General features: G+C 43.9%; 1 long non-coding RNA gene across 1 annotated transcript in view; it reads left to right on the forward strand.

Moving 5' to 3' along the window:
* Positions 1 to 333: 333 nt before the first annotated feature.
* Positions 334 to 14,171, forward strand: part of LOC146188557 (uncharacterized) — a 49,417-nt gene continuing 35,579 nt past the window's right edge. Inside the window, exons 1-2 of the long non-coding RNA XR_014707229.1 lie at positions 334 to 613; positions 8,230 to 8,281. This is a non-coding gene — a long non-coding RNA (uncharacterized LOC146188557). The remainder of the gene's footprint in view (positions 614 to 8,229; positions 8,282 to 14,171) is intronic.

Genomic DNA, 14,171 nt, shown 5'->3' on the forward strand with positions numbered 1-14,171 from the left:
TGGGTGAGGCTACGTTAAATAGCCGTTGCTCACCAACACGTCATTTTAATCAAACGGCTTTCTGAAATCCAATATGTCCTGCGGTGTTTCTCTTGCAGGGGCTGAGGCTGCGTTTGTAGTCTGACTTGAATGCATGGAGGAAGAAAAAAAACTAGGAGGGAGCGCCGCGGCGGAAAAGTGAAGCCCAGTCATAAAAAATATAATGGAAAGAATCATGGGAAATCAGCCGTCGCGTGATACGGCAAGCGGTAGCCGGTAGCTGGAAACCGCACGCTTCGCTCTGAAGGAATGCCTTCGCGTGGCCTTCGCTACGCGACGCTTGCACTAGAAACCTGAGGCGCGCGCTGCGAGCAGGTGGTGGATGGAACTTTGGACTTTTAGACGGGCGCGTACAAAGACGAAGCACGCGAGAACAAGAAGCACGAGGGGACGAAGCGCTGATCATCTCTTTGTCCTGTCGTCCGCTGTGTTCTTGTGCCCTGCCTTTGTGCGCTGAGTCCCGCAAGCATGGAATCAAACGAACTAGCCCAACAAAAAGTACTGCCATATGAAATGCTGCGTGCCGGGATGCAAGAACTACACGCATATACCCCTCGAAGCTGTCGCTCCAACAGTGAGTATCCTGCTATGGGCACTCCTCAAGAAACGAAACATTTGTTTGTCAGGGCTTGTGCATGTATTCTTCGAGACGAAAATTGTTTGATACATTTAGGAAGTGCAGACCTCAAATACACATTTTTACGCTGAAGCCAGTTCCCCAGGCATGCAATGTTATGTCGAATTCGTAGTCTCCCTGACGAGACAAAAGATGAAAAGGCCACCTTCAATTCTTCAATTCTCACTAGTGTGCCTATAAATACGGAGTACAATGCAACAAATGTAAACAAAGTAACCTATGTGTTACGACGAGACGCGCAACTTTCGGCAGACCACTCCGGTAGGCTTTCCCGTGGGGACATCCAAAGTCACTAAAAAAATACCACGTACCCTGCTGCTTTTGAGTCTGACAACTATGTTGGCTAAATTCAAAAGAATCATTGCGCGCAAGAGAGAGAAGAGAGCGGCGTCAGAGGAGGTTGGCTTGCGGTGGCTGCGGGCGCTACCTCCTAGTTTGTTTCGTCCTCCATGCTTGAGTGGCACTTATTTGCTTGGAAGCAGTGACCTGAAATTTATGCTTGATATCCACAGAAACCCCACGCCACAGGTGAAGCCACTCGACGTGTGGTTCTGTCTTGTATACATATATTTTTACTACCGTTTTTGCTTTATATAGTGCAGAAACCAGACGAACAATACTTTGGACTATGTGCGATGCTGTGGCTGTAAAGATTCAATTCTAGAGGTATTAATAGCTAGTCTTCTCAAGTGCGCGCGGTAGGAGGAGGTGTTGCTAATAAATTTTTGAACAGCCCGCGGCCTGCATGCTGGTTGATTGAAATATTATACAGACTTTATGGACGTATATGTGAGGCATTACAGCTGTGCTATCGACTGTGCATCTCACTCTCACGCAATGAGTGGCAAGTTGGTTTCAGGTGGTGACTAGCTGGTCGTCTTGGGAGTGGACAATCCGTGATCGTTGTGTTCTACCTCCATTTTTCGATATTCCTGAATTTAAGGAAATCAATCAACTACTATATTAGTACTTCTTGTGTTTTATAATGTCGTCCTTGCTTTTGTTAATAGATGTTTAAGGCATTTTAACTCTCAAGACGAAAATCAAAGTCATCAGCATGTGTAATAAACTTACTTTTCGCTTGTTGATGATCTCAATATTTTGTAAGGCATCGCATCACCACATGATTTGATTTATTTACCTTAATAAGTAAGTTATGTTGGTTTAAGAAAAACGCGAAGCATTTATAGTCGGTATCTCAATCCACGACCCTTAGCTTGCGAACCAAACAAAATATACTCTAGTCAATTTACAGGGAAAGCTTGTACGCTTTAGGGTCAAATGGGGCTTGTATGCATGTCACGTCGTGTTTTACGTTAAGTGATATCTTACTACTGCACGGTAATGAGTATATTTTAATTTAGAGATAGCGCCAGGCCGCTATCATAGCCTAGGCGACACCGGTTTTATGTAGGGCTTCGGTTTGGTTTGGTTTGGTTTGCGGGGTTTAACGTCCCAAAGCAACTATAGCTATGAGAGACGCATCTAGGGCTTCAGTTCCGCCTTAGTTGTTTGCTCAAATAGCAGCTCGGATAAAAACTTGTTCGTCAGGGCACGTCCCCCACAAATTTTAAAATATGCGTTGGAAATATGGGTATTTTGTAGACAGCGCGCACTACTCCCCATTTATTCTATTTGTGCGAGCTTTCAAGTCTTTCAATTTTCCCGAACCGTAATCTTGATTCTTCACTGAAGACTTTCTACTCAGTTTCAATCCTCCTTCTACACCGCGGTCATTAGCTCACCACTTGAGATTAATACGAATCGCCTGCCGCGCAATCCTTAACTTGAGTTCAGCCTTTTCGCACAAATTACCATACCTAATAAACTGTCATGAACTTCGCCACAAAATTTTGAAAGTAAATTTCATTCCTTTCGATGTTTGTGCCCAGCTAAAATCGGTACGCTGTTAACTTGAAGGAATTATCACATATGTATATAAATGGCATGCTAGCACATGCATTTCACTTAGTGGAACTCGATGGTTACAAGAGTACCACTTGATGACTGTTAAAAAGGTTACAGCCTTTTGAATCTAGTGGTCTGAAGAATAACTAATCATCAGCTACTTTAAATATTTCTATCTCGTCAATATCCTCTTCATGGTTAGCAATAGCTTTGTCAAGTTAATCGAAAAAGGCGAGGCCATGCTCAAGCTCACTTTGAAGTTTGGGTTTTTCAATTTCACTCAGTGAAAGTTGTCTGATAATAGGACCCCGAAAACTCTAAAGCACTGCTCGTCGATACACCCCCAAGTTTTGAAAAGCCAAAACAATTATCAAATCAATGCAATCATTAACAGAACTGCTTGTGAAATGCCTTGATTGAGAAGAGCAATATCTCTTATAATTTGGCCGTCGTGTTGAGCGTCTGTTTGACTGCCTTTTCTATTATTCTGCCCTAAAGTTGGTAAAGCTGGCTTTGAGTCATGCACCAGCCAGCCACGTTCTTCAGACCGAGGTGATCTCTGGTAATATGGTTAAATAAATCAACTGAGGCTCTGCATTTGTAACTGCGGAGTTTGGCGTTTCCTCTAAAATATTTAATGGCAGCAATTTTAGTGTGATCTACACCGCGTTATTTGTGCATCCGTGATATCCACCATAGTACCATCTGCTGCTTACGATCATTAGTTCCTCACTGTTAGCTCATGCTGGAGGCAGCCAGTTTTTGAATGCCACGTTAGTTAGAGCGTGCAAGAAGGAAAGCAAAGCCACCTAATGACTGATGCGCAACGATACACGAAACCGGTATTCAGTATAGTCATGTCATGAAGAGCGAACTGATATTCATATCGCTGAGCGCGAAATAGTCATCACACAGCCCCTGAGACTGACAAACAAAAGTGTTCAAATTTTGTAGCAAAGAAAGGTGCCCCTGGAGCAGTAGATGTCATAGTGTTCGAGTGGCGGAGAAACATTGCACACGTGTTACCACGTAAAAGTTTGAAAAGCAACACAGCATACAAGTTAAGATATGCAACGAACAGAACTGGAAAGATACCTCACACCAGACATATCAACGAAGAACGAGCATATCTCTGCTGCACTCAATATAATTAATGCAACAAGGGCAGCTATCCTGGAGTCCATTAGGCCGATAAAGAAAGTTTTTGTCTTTAGCCTCGAACAAAAGAAAAACTGCCAAATATTTGGTCAGAAAAATGCTTTGCCACAAGATTGTTTCTTGTCCCAGCAATAGGGGACAATTACTAAGCCATCGTGGAGGCCACTGAGTTAAAGTTTTGTACAAATTAAAATAGTTCATGGGGAAGTTCTCGCTGGGTTTAAAGCATTTTATATTGAAACACTCGCTGGGCTGCTTGCCGAAGTTGACCATTTGACACGAGAAGAAGTAGAGCGGCAATAGTCTGCTTTTCAGGGGTGACTATAATAATCCGAGCGCGACTGAGAGGCTTTTGTGCCCGAATCGTGACATTCAATTGCTATCCTCGCCTTCGCACAATGTTACACAGTTTGGTAAAGCTAATTTAACAAGCTGACGAAGTTACTGCGGTACCGAAAGGCTACAACGTGAACTCAAAACTGCCGATTGAAAATTTATGATGCAGTTGACACTTTTCGAACAAGTCGTACTAACGGGCACAATCATTATTGGCATTGTGAAAAGAGGATGATTCCCTAAAAACGAATATACATAAAAGGCGCCACCGCAACTGCATGTAATCCTGCAGGAATGTTATGATGACTCCCACTATCCTGAAACATCCCGTTGAGCTGAGGTTTAAGCAAATAGTCAGGCGATGCACGAGAAAGCCCTTTATAGAGCCATGTATACGACAACATCTTCAACTATCTCTCTCATAGGTACATCGCCAACAAGTGGTAGGTTTCAGCTGGCCTTAGTCGCTAGCCTCGGTGGTTCAAATCATTGCGCGTTTTTGCATGACACCTACCAGAGAGTGCGCGCTCAGAAAAAGCGGCTTGTTGGTTTTTTTTTTTTTTTTTTTGCAACGTTAGACTAACTTCTCTGCCCGCGTAACAGATTCAACCAAGTACAAGAGAGAGGATCAACACTGATCACGCTTTGTCAAGCTTCAGACAAAAACGCCATTATTTATTTCGCTGTCGGTGTTGCCTACTTTACTTGTACTCTTCTCATGGTATGAAATAATTTTTCCGCTCGTCTCGGCAAGCTCCGAAATCCACGGCAAGCTAAATTTAGTGGGAAAAGTATGCTTTCAAAACACCCACACACGGAGAGCGTAGGTTTGCTTTCCGAGGTCCCAACGCCGAATGTCAAGTGGCAAATGGTAGCACATGATACACTGTCAGTGCTTCGGCGATTCCAGATCAATGCTCGCTTAGAGACTTAAGCTCCAGGGCATCATTTCAGTGTGCTTCAGCTTATGGCGATACAGTAACCAGTCGCCTGGTATTTAGAAGAAAAAGGAAGGCTGAGGATCTCCAGTCTTTGTCAAAAATGTACGGCCAAGGGCTTCGCTTCTAAGCGCCATAACGAGGCTCTTTGAGCACCTCCAGCGTTCGTAATCACGTAGATGATAAATCTCGTCCTGCCTCGTTTATAACTTACCTACATATTCCAGTATTTATTCGAGGAGCTTCATTACAGCACTTAGGAGAGAAACCCTTGGACCGCACTTTTCTGACAAAGACTTCTGATCCACGGCACGCAGAGGGGCACATTCAATGGCCAGCACGGTGCCCCTGATGTCATGGGTGCTTTTTTATTGCAGCTCTTCACTACTGCACGTGTCCATCAAAGGCTCCTTCTTCGCTTCAAAGACGTCTGCGATAGAACTGTTTGGTTATTCGGTGCCGCAATAACATAAAATGGACCAGACAAGTTTAAATAACATGGTCAGATTCTAACACTCGTATAAGGGACCACAGAGGGCAGCAAAGATAATGCAAATAATTTGACCCAATGGTCTACTTTTCACGACAAGAGAGACGGCGCTTTCTATATATTGCTTTTTTTAAACTAAAATAGCCTGTGTCGACCTTTTTCTGCCAGTTCGTAATCGACAACTGTGCAACTATCACTCGAAGCTCACTTGCTCTGAGAGGATAGATTTCGTGTTCATCTTAGTGTTGTTTTTCATTTATATAACGATGCCCTTCCAAGAATGAGGTCTCGCCATTCTCCGCGCAGCAGGTATAAACTGGGCCGATATATTCAACATAGAAGTTGCATTTCGTATTTAGATCACGGGGGGTAACATGTCATTCATTCTTAGAGCGTACATACAAGGCCTGCTTCTTCAAACCACCAGTGCTTGAGACCAAGCAGTAAGTCGCAACAAATTCTTACTGGCACATGATGATCAGAAAGGCTTAGTTCGCACGATCTCCCATTTAGCTTTGATGTGCGACCGTGTCACACTTATTGAGTCTAAAGAGTCCAGGTGAAAGCTCGTCTATCCACCCTAACAGTTGACGACTCTGTAATCGAAAGGTGCCGAGTCACCAAAACAAAAGCATAGAATAGGGCTCGTTTGTGCGTTTATTCTTCACCAAAGCCCTAAATAAGTAGTTAACACAATGCTTTCCTTATGAAAGTTAATTTAACTAAAACATTCTGCACCACCAAGCGCAGCTGACATAATCCGAATCGACGATCTGTCTCTGTGACGTATACGAGTATTAATCAGCTTTGCGTCTAGGGCGGATGTCTGAAGATCGAGCTTAATATGTAGATACAAATTTTTCCTTATCCGTTTCTTGATTTCAGTGACTGTCATCTTCTTTAAAATGTACTAAAACAGGCTGTTTCGGACAACAATGACGTGACGGAATGGGATAAGTAAAAGTAAGATCCTGAACTTTAATTCCGCGACAGTCTTAGCATCAACATAGGATATTTTACGACCATTCCACTAAACTAGTAAGAAGTTTGATTGGAATCTTCAATAGGATCGCAAATAGGGGTACCTGTCGGGCACTGCTAGAAACGCAGCACAAGGGACTTGGGAGAGAGCGGCGCCGGGTTGCGTCTTAACCGACAACTCTCCACCATAGAGATCTTGTTCACTGGGAGTGTTTCCCATGTGGGCCTGCAGCAATAAAAGATACGTATACAGTGAAGTTGGCGCTCGGTGGAAAGCACTGCCTCTCCAGTCACGCAGTTGACAGAGTAATGATCTTCGCAGTATTCACACAGGTTTTGCAAGTAAACTATAAAATTGCTCAGTTGAACGTTACAGCATCGTCGCATGAGTAAATGGTTTCCTCATCCTTCTTCAAAAGTAATCATTTCCCTAATTATCTTCCATCCACTGGCGACGTCTCACTGACCTTCTCCTTGGTCCCTTACAGTGCCTGCTTTGCATTATCCCGTTACTGAATAGCAATGTGCGAAAGGGCTGTCCGGGATGCCCGATGCTGCGTGCTGTAGTAAAATGTACAATACATAAAGGCTCAATTCTAATAAATTCTAACGCGCATCGTCACGATTTCAGCTCTTTTTCCTTCCAATAAATAGCTTCTAACCCTCTTGTTGATTTTATACACTTAATTAAGGATGTCCGCATGCTCGTTTGTATTTAGTGCTCCTAGCGTTTCAGCTTTCTTAGCGAAATACTGTCTAGTAAAATCTCACCTGTTCCTCGGCTCACTTGCATTATATTCCGTAGCATGGCAGGCTACATGAGTACTACAGACTACCTGGGACCCTGAACGTAGCCCAGACGAGCTCAACATTTCACAAGCAGTGTCACCGCACACAATATGCATATCACGCTTACTCCTACTGACACAAAGGATCTCATCGTAAATGCTTCCATTATGGTTACACAATTTTCCTGTGCAACAATGGGGTCATAGTGGAGCTTATTTCAAAGTTATTTTATCCTTCGCTTAGGCACCAGTCCTCCCCCCCCCCCCCCCCCCCCCATATATCCTCATAAATCCATTATGCCAGCCACGTACTTAAATGTTTCACCCCGTAATGCCTTTAAAATGAGCTATCAGACTGGGACTAAAATTTATTTCAACGTGCTTTCTCCACCGCCTCATCGTTATGGCCTCTTCACCGAATTTGCCTTTAAATGCACAAAACACTTCGCATTGTAAATACGTGTAGTAACTCTTCAATCTGGAACCCGATCCCCATCTCACAGCTCCAACCAATGTAAACACAAATAAATGTTTGGGATATATGACGCGCGGTTATTTGGTCCAGGTGATATGTGCAGACAGAGGAGGGCACTCACGCTAGAGCATGCTCACGACTGGACAGGGGTAGGGACTAGTTACTACATCCTTCTATTAGCCCCAGGATGGGCGAAAGCTCCTTTTTTCCAACTGACATCTCTTCCGCTTTCTTCTAGGCATATGGTACCCGCGTCTTTTCTTAAAGGTCGTTAATTAGGGGGCCTTCAATAATTTCAAACTGAAAAAGAGGTTGGGCGCTTTGCAAGAAGCGGAAATAAACAAACGCTGAGTGCTTTTTCTCAACTTTTTGTTTTTGCTTTCTCTTCCTTTGAAGAAGCATAAAGAACCATTGGTTAGGAAACAGCGCTTCGTTCTCTCCTGGCAGCTCTTTCGAAAGCAGGACTGTTCATTTTTCAGGAGAGTTACGACATAAACGCTGCGTGCTGAAAGTAAGTCCCTCGTCGAGAAGGTAAGTAGGGAACCACTCCGAGCTCATCATTTAACTGGAAATATTTGCGCCAACATCTGAAATTTGTAATTTCTTCCTCGTGATGCAACTGTCAGCAACTATTACGAAAGACCTGAATGGCGTATGAGAATAATGTTTTTATATAAACTCGAAACTTTCTCAGTGCTTGCAGTTGTTTCGAATGTTGTACACAGTTCAGTTTTCTAAATACTACCCGCTATAAATCAGCAATTCTAATAAAAAGCAATCTTGTACCGCTTTCTCAACTAATGATGAAATATCAACATTTAGGTAATGCCTCAAGAGGAAACATTGGTTGTATTACTCATGTGCATAGGAACCTTACATCTGAGCTCAATGTGAGTGTTCTCATTTTGAGCGCCCCCAGCTTTATCACGAAATATATTGCGAAAGCCGTTGGCGACTAATATTCCTCTGCTCAATACTTTTTTCATGATAAGGCGGCCGAAAAGTTGTTCCAGTGCCAATGATGCGAAGGCACGGAAAATGTTATTCTGTATTGAATTCTATTCGCTGCAATAATGGCTGCAATATGTAGAGGCAAACGTATATTGTCTAGTTTTCTGGCACATTTGCAGCTTATGACAGCACGTGCAAAACGTAAAATAATAAATCTTGTATTCTAGACTAGTCATAGGTTACCACCAAATTTTTTCTCTGCCGAAAATGGAGAGCACAGCAATAACATGGAATGTCTCAAAAGCCCAGTGTCCTAGAACAAGGTCTGCAGTTTTGCGAAGTGGTTGAAATCCATTGCGGGAAACGGGTTCGGTAAAAATGTCTATGAAGAAGAAGCTCCAGGGGCTATAGGAGGCGGAAACAAATGGCCCAGAAGAAACGCCCCGGATGAAAGTCCCCATTTGTGAAGCAGAAATGATTTTTCCCAACGGTTACAGTGAAATGTACTGAAAAGTATAATTATTTCGCCATGTCTGGTTCCGGCTCATCTAGCGTGATTTAAGTATTTGTTTACTGTGTTTATCTTACGTCTTCCTCTAAATATTTACCTTCAACCTTATTCCTGTTTTTGAACCCCTTTGTTTATTGCCGTTTTCTGCAGTTCGGTGTACAAGGCGTAGACAGAGTTTCCCGTGTCAAGCCCCATGATGTAAACCAAAGCACTTCTACCCATCGGCTTCAAAGTTATAAAAGTGGAACTGATGTCGTGCGATCATAATACAAAACAAGTGGCAACAACAAAAGAAGTATTCTCAAGGACAAGTGCGTCTCTATAGATATTGCCGCGCATCAAGAACAGCACTGGTCGAAGCGTTGGATTGAGTGATTTTTCTCGGTGGGATCAGCGCTTTGTGACTGTGGTCTAGTCTGTTACTCCAAAAGAGGCACCCTTAACAACGGCTTTGTTTTCGCTTCAGTCGCGAGAGAAAATGTGTGGGATACCATGCACTGCATAATACTAGCCAGATGTTACTCAGGGCTCGGATTTTGCACTATGCGTTGTCACCAAGCCTTCTTCACTTCTTGTAAACATATCAGGAACCCAGAGTATCCAATTCCCAAGCAATGATTTCATCTATTCTTCACAAAAGAAAAAAAATCCCATAAAGTGTGCAATTTTGGGCGAAGTGGTTCCTGAAAGATTTTCTCTTTGAGTTACTTCCAGGTTTGGGGGCGTGTTTTCCTAGAGAACGCTTCCTGTGGAGCCTTTACTTCCGGAGCGTTTCTGCCCCGCCGTACTTTCTGGGCACCTTTTTTTCCGGCGAAATTTTTTCTGCACCCGTGGGAAACAGTGCAAACAGAAGACAATTAAACTGAGAAAAGAGCACCAAGGGTAACAAAAAGACAAAAGACTTCTTCAAAACTGCTGGTTAACGATTTTGGCTTCATGACCGAAGGACAGCTTCTGCGGCAGACTGGGCTGATCCTTTTCGGCTAAGCACAGCTTCTGGTTTCACAAGTGTCATGGTTTCAGAGCAGGACATAATGCATCTCTCAGCTGAACTTAGAGCTGCATTTTTCAAGGAATTTTGTCCTAGATTTTCTTGAAGTACTGTTTGTACGTCGGAGAGCGAGGACTTATTTTTGCAAAGCGTAGAAAATTAAGCGGTACTGCCATTTACCTCTCTTGACCTTTGTTGTCCAGTCTCACCAGCGATACTTTCACAGCCCAGGCACACCTTTCCTTCTTTGCCTTGGACCTTTATCTGATTGTTCTGCCTTTGCGATGACTCGCTGTTTTTCAGGATGCTTCTGAAGCTCGCTTGAATACCCCGCCTGCGCTGCTGACGATGCTTCTGGTGGCAACGCCTCTCATATTGCGGAAGATCGCATGCTGGCCACACAGCTGAGCCCAATTTAGAGCACGGACCACTACCATGATCACGCTATCGAAAGCCTCCAAAACAGAAGTCAAGGTCGGCTCCACGGGAGCCGATGGTCATGCTGTCCGGCCTTCGGTCAATGGGAGCTCGCGGCCCCGTAGTATAAGCCAGGGACGATCGAGTGGTCCTGTCCCCGACACCGTCCGTCACGGGCTGTCGTTCACGCGCGGAAACCACAACAAGACCATCGCGTACGTCGCGAGAGGCGCGCGTGAACGGAATCAGCTATCGCCTCTCAGCGCGGCACGTGCATATGTGTAGGATGACGACGTGACAGGAATTCAAGTACCAGGACGGGATCCGTGTGCACGCCTCTTCTGAATAGGAGCGTTCTGAGGGCGGTTCGCAAAATTTGAAAGGGAGGGCGGAGCTCGGGGGTCACTGAGTACCGTGAAGTGACCTGGTACATTTTGGGGCCAAGCGTAAGCGTTCATTGCTTTGTTTACGGGGGGCAGTTTTATATGGATACAATGAAACTTCTTTGAGCCAGAAGCAATGCTTTGAGTGCCGATTCATGAATTCTGAACTGACATACGTTGGTTTGAGCTAAAGAAGACTTGCTGACATATATCGAAACTAATTAACATACACATAAAATGAACAAGACCGCATTTGGACTGTGTGAATTGCTCGGTTTCAAGAAGGTTTTCATCCACGATCGAAACACTCGATTATCCCCTGCCATGCTTTAAAAAGATGATAATAACCTTCATTTCTTTATTTTTCTTTTGTACTGTTTGTCTTCCTAATTCGTAATTAAATTAGCACTTATCCTAATTAGCTTCTAGCATTCTCGGATGGTAGCACACATCGAGTAATGGCTCACACGGCTCACACGGGCCATATCTGCAAGGAAACAAATAAAGGTCGTTACGCAAACGTCGGGAAATACATTGTCATTGACTTTGTGTCCGAATGCAGTCTTTTAATATTTTTGAAAATCACTTTGTTGATGGTTATGGTAGGAGTAAATGAAGCATTTTTAGTCGCCTTCTTTCTCCGTTTTTGAAAATGCTACCGTCGCCCACCTCGCTGATGCGCCATTTGAGGGCGAGCTGTAACAGAAGCCGATACTTTGTACTAGTTACCGTATCTCACCATACTATCCCAGCACAAGTCCTTTAGGTTATCAACCAAAGCGATACGAAAATATCATTTTTAAATGCTTCTTTGAGAGAAATAGAAATGGAAACAAGTATGTTCTAAAAACTATACAAATGTATCTATAAGCGGCAACGCTAAAAAAAGAAAAATAGGCGTTCTTTTTGATGGATACGTATTCAAGTTTTCTCCGAAATTGGACCCCTCCCAGGAACTGGACAGAGAAAGCCGAAGGGAGGACGTAAGCTACTTTTGCTAGCAAAGGCATTAATACACCGGATTTGTTAGGGGAATGTGGGTTTCAAACGATGGATACAATACTTCTCTCCATCTTAATAGACAAGAGAAACCTATTACTAGTGAACGGTTGCTTCTCGAGAGGGAGTTTGGAATTTAAATACACCGCGTCTAAAATGCCTGCATTGTCTAACTTATGCCAAAATCCAACACTTTCTCCTTTTGGTTTCAGTGCTGCGGAAGGATATTTCCGTTTATTGTATTTATTAGCTGAGGGTACCCTTTGTTATAATTTTGAGAGTTTGCTTTGTCAGGTACGAAGTCAGGAAATGCACAACAGATGCGCACATTTTCTTACAGATATGAAATTTAAAGTTGCGAACGAATATTTTCTCGTTAGGATGTTGTCTTGCATTAAAATAATTTTTATCTCCTCGGAAGAAAAAAAAATCATCTCTTTCCCTTGTAGTGCTAAGCCTCAAGTATTCAGATATAGCGGCTAACGCAAAAGAAACGCCCACAGACGAGGTAAGAGAACTAGAGTCAACTTCTGTGAGTATCTTCCTCGTACGCTAGCGATTAGGTCCGAATCCGTTGTAGGAAGAGTAGGTTTCCAATCATTATTGTTGTTTAGACTTGTTTATACATACCGGCATAGACCAGACGTCAAGAAAAAAAGAAATGAAAAGGTGCTTCCCATGTAAATTTGGAGTGCCTTTTATTTTACATTCAGCACCTCCAGTACGAATCAAATGAACACGTTTTCAAGCGCGATGAAGGAGAAATCAGTTATATGAGTCACATGTACAGATCCGCGTAGGGAAAGATAAAATAAACACATGCGCTGTTTTGTCCAAAGTCCACAGAAGAATGCATTCATACTTGATTCTGCACTGAACCGATAAAAAAAAAACACGCTAATGCAGCATTGATTAAACGAAATATTATAAGAAGGTGTCTTAGTACGTACCTAGAGTGTTCCATTGTTTTTCATGGGCACTATAAAAATGCCCTGCTTGTAGGAAACATTTTAGATTAATTTGCTCAATTTTTACCAACCCGAGATAAATTTTTCTCTCGCCTTCTTTGATTCCGTATTGTCGCTGAATACATCGTCAATCAATAAAGACATCACAAGCTTCTTTTCGGATAATTGTTTGCTGTGTGATTAGGAGTGCGGTGGCATAACATGCAGAGCATAATGTACTATTATGCCAGTGCAAGGTTTATAAGGTGTACTACAAATGGCAGATAAAAGCGTGACAGAATGAACGCGGAGCGCGAGACACCAACAATTCTCCTCCCTGAATCCTGTAACAACCTCACAAACAACACCGCTGCAGATGTCATCAATGTAATACATTCATTCAACGCTGCGCAGCCCAGGCCCGCACGGCGCACAAACTTTGCAAGTTACTTCGGGGCGGCCCACCCATAACTGCAGCGCCGTCGGTATAATGACTCCGGGGATAGCAGGTAACTGCACAGCACGGGGTCGGCAAATAAACTCCACTCCTCACCGAGCCCGTCCGGCGCTAGCCTTGGTTTAAGTTCACCTGCCCGGCAGCGCACTACACCGCTAATAAATGTATATCACTGTCTATATATACCAGCGGTACAAGCTATAAGCGAGAAGGGGGGCTATCCCAGCTCTCTGCGCCGGGCGTATTTTCAGAGTGACCCCGGGGCGCGCAGCCAAAAATGTTTCGAAAGCAACCGGGACGGGGCACGAGTGTAGTTGCTCCAGCCAGCTTGTTTACGCCCTGCGACGAACTCCGTGGCCGCTCTCTTTCTTTCGTCTGCGCGCACAGAGCTAAAGCATCGTCTGCCATTGTGCAGACGAAACTCGCGCCGGCACCACCCACCGCAGAGCCTGGTGTCTGCACAATCCTTCGTCTCACGCAGACGGAGGACTGTGAGCTGCGGGGTCGACGGAAGTTGAGGCATGGTTAAACTAATTGAAGCTAAAACGGGGACCCCAACCAAAGCTCAACGAACTTGCGTGGAGTTGGGTTCATTCTGGAGCTTACACTAGCGAGAAGGGGAATTTGCTCGGGGTTGGGCAATGTGCAGCAGCCGGAGCTTTCGATTGCTCGCCGTCTGGTAGGAAGTAATTCGTATTCATGCTTATAGAAAAGTCTGTATTTGGGTGGTAGGTACTGGCACCAAAAAATCTTGATGTGTCATCA

The sequence above is a fragment of the Amblyomma maculatum genome, chromosome 5 (genome assembly GCF_055883805.1).
Source record: "Amblyomma maculatum isolate TAMU_Amacu chromosome 5, ASM5588380v1, whole genome shotgun sequence".
In the NCBI taxonomy this organism is placed as follows: Eukaryota; Metazoa; Arthropoda; class Arachnida; order Ixodida; family Ixodidae; genus Amblyomma; species Amblyomma maculatum.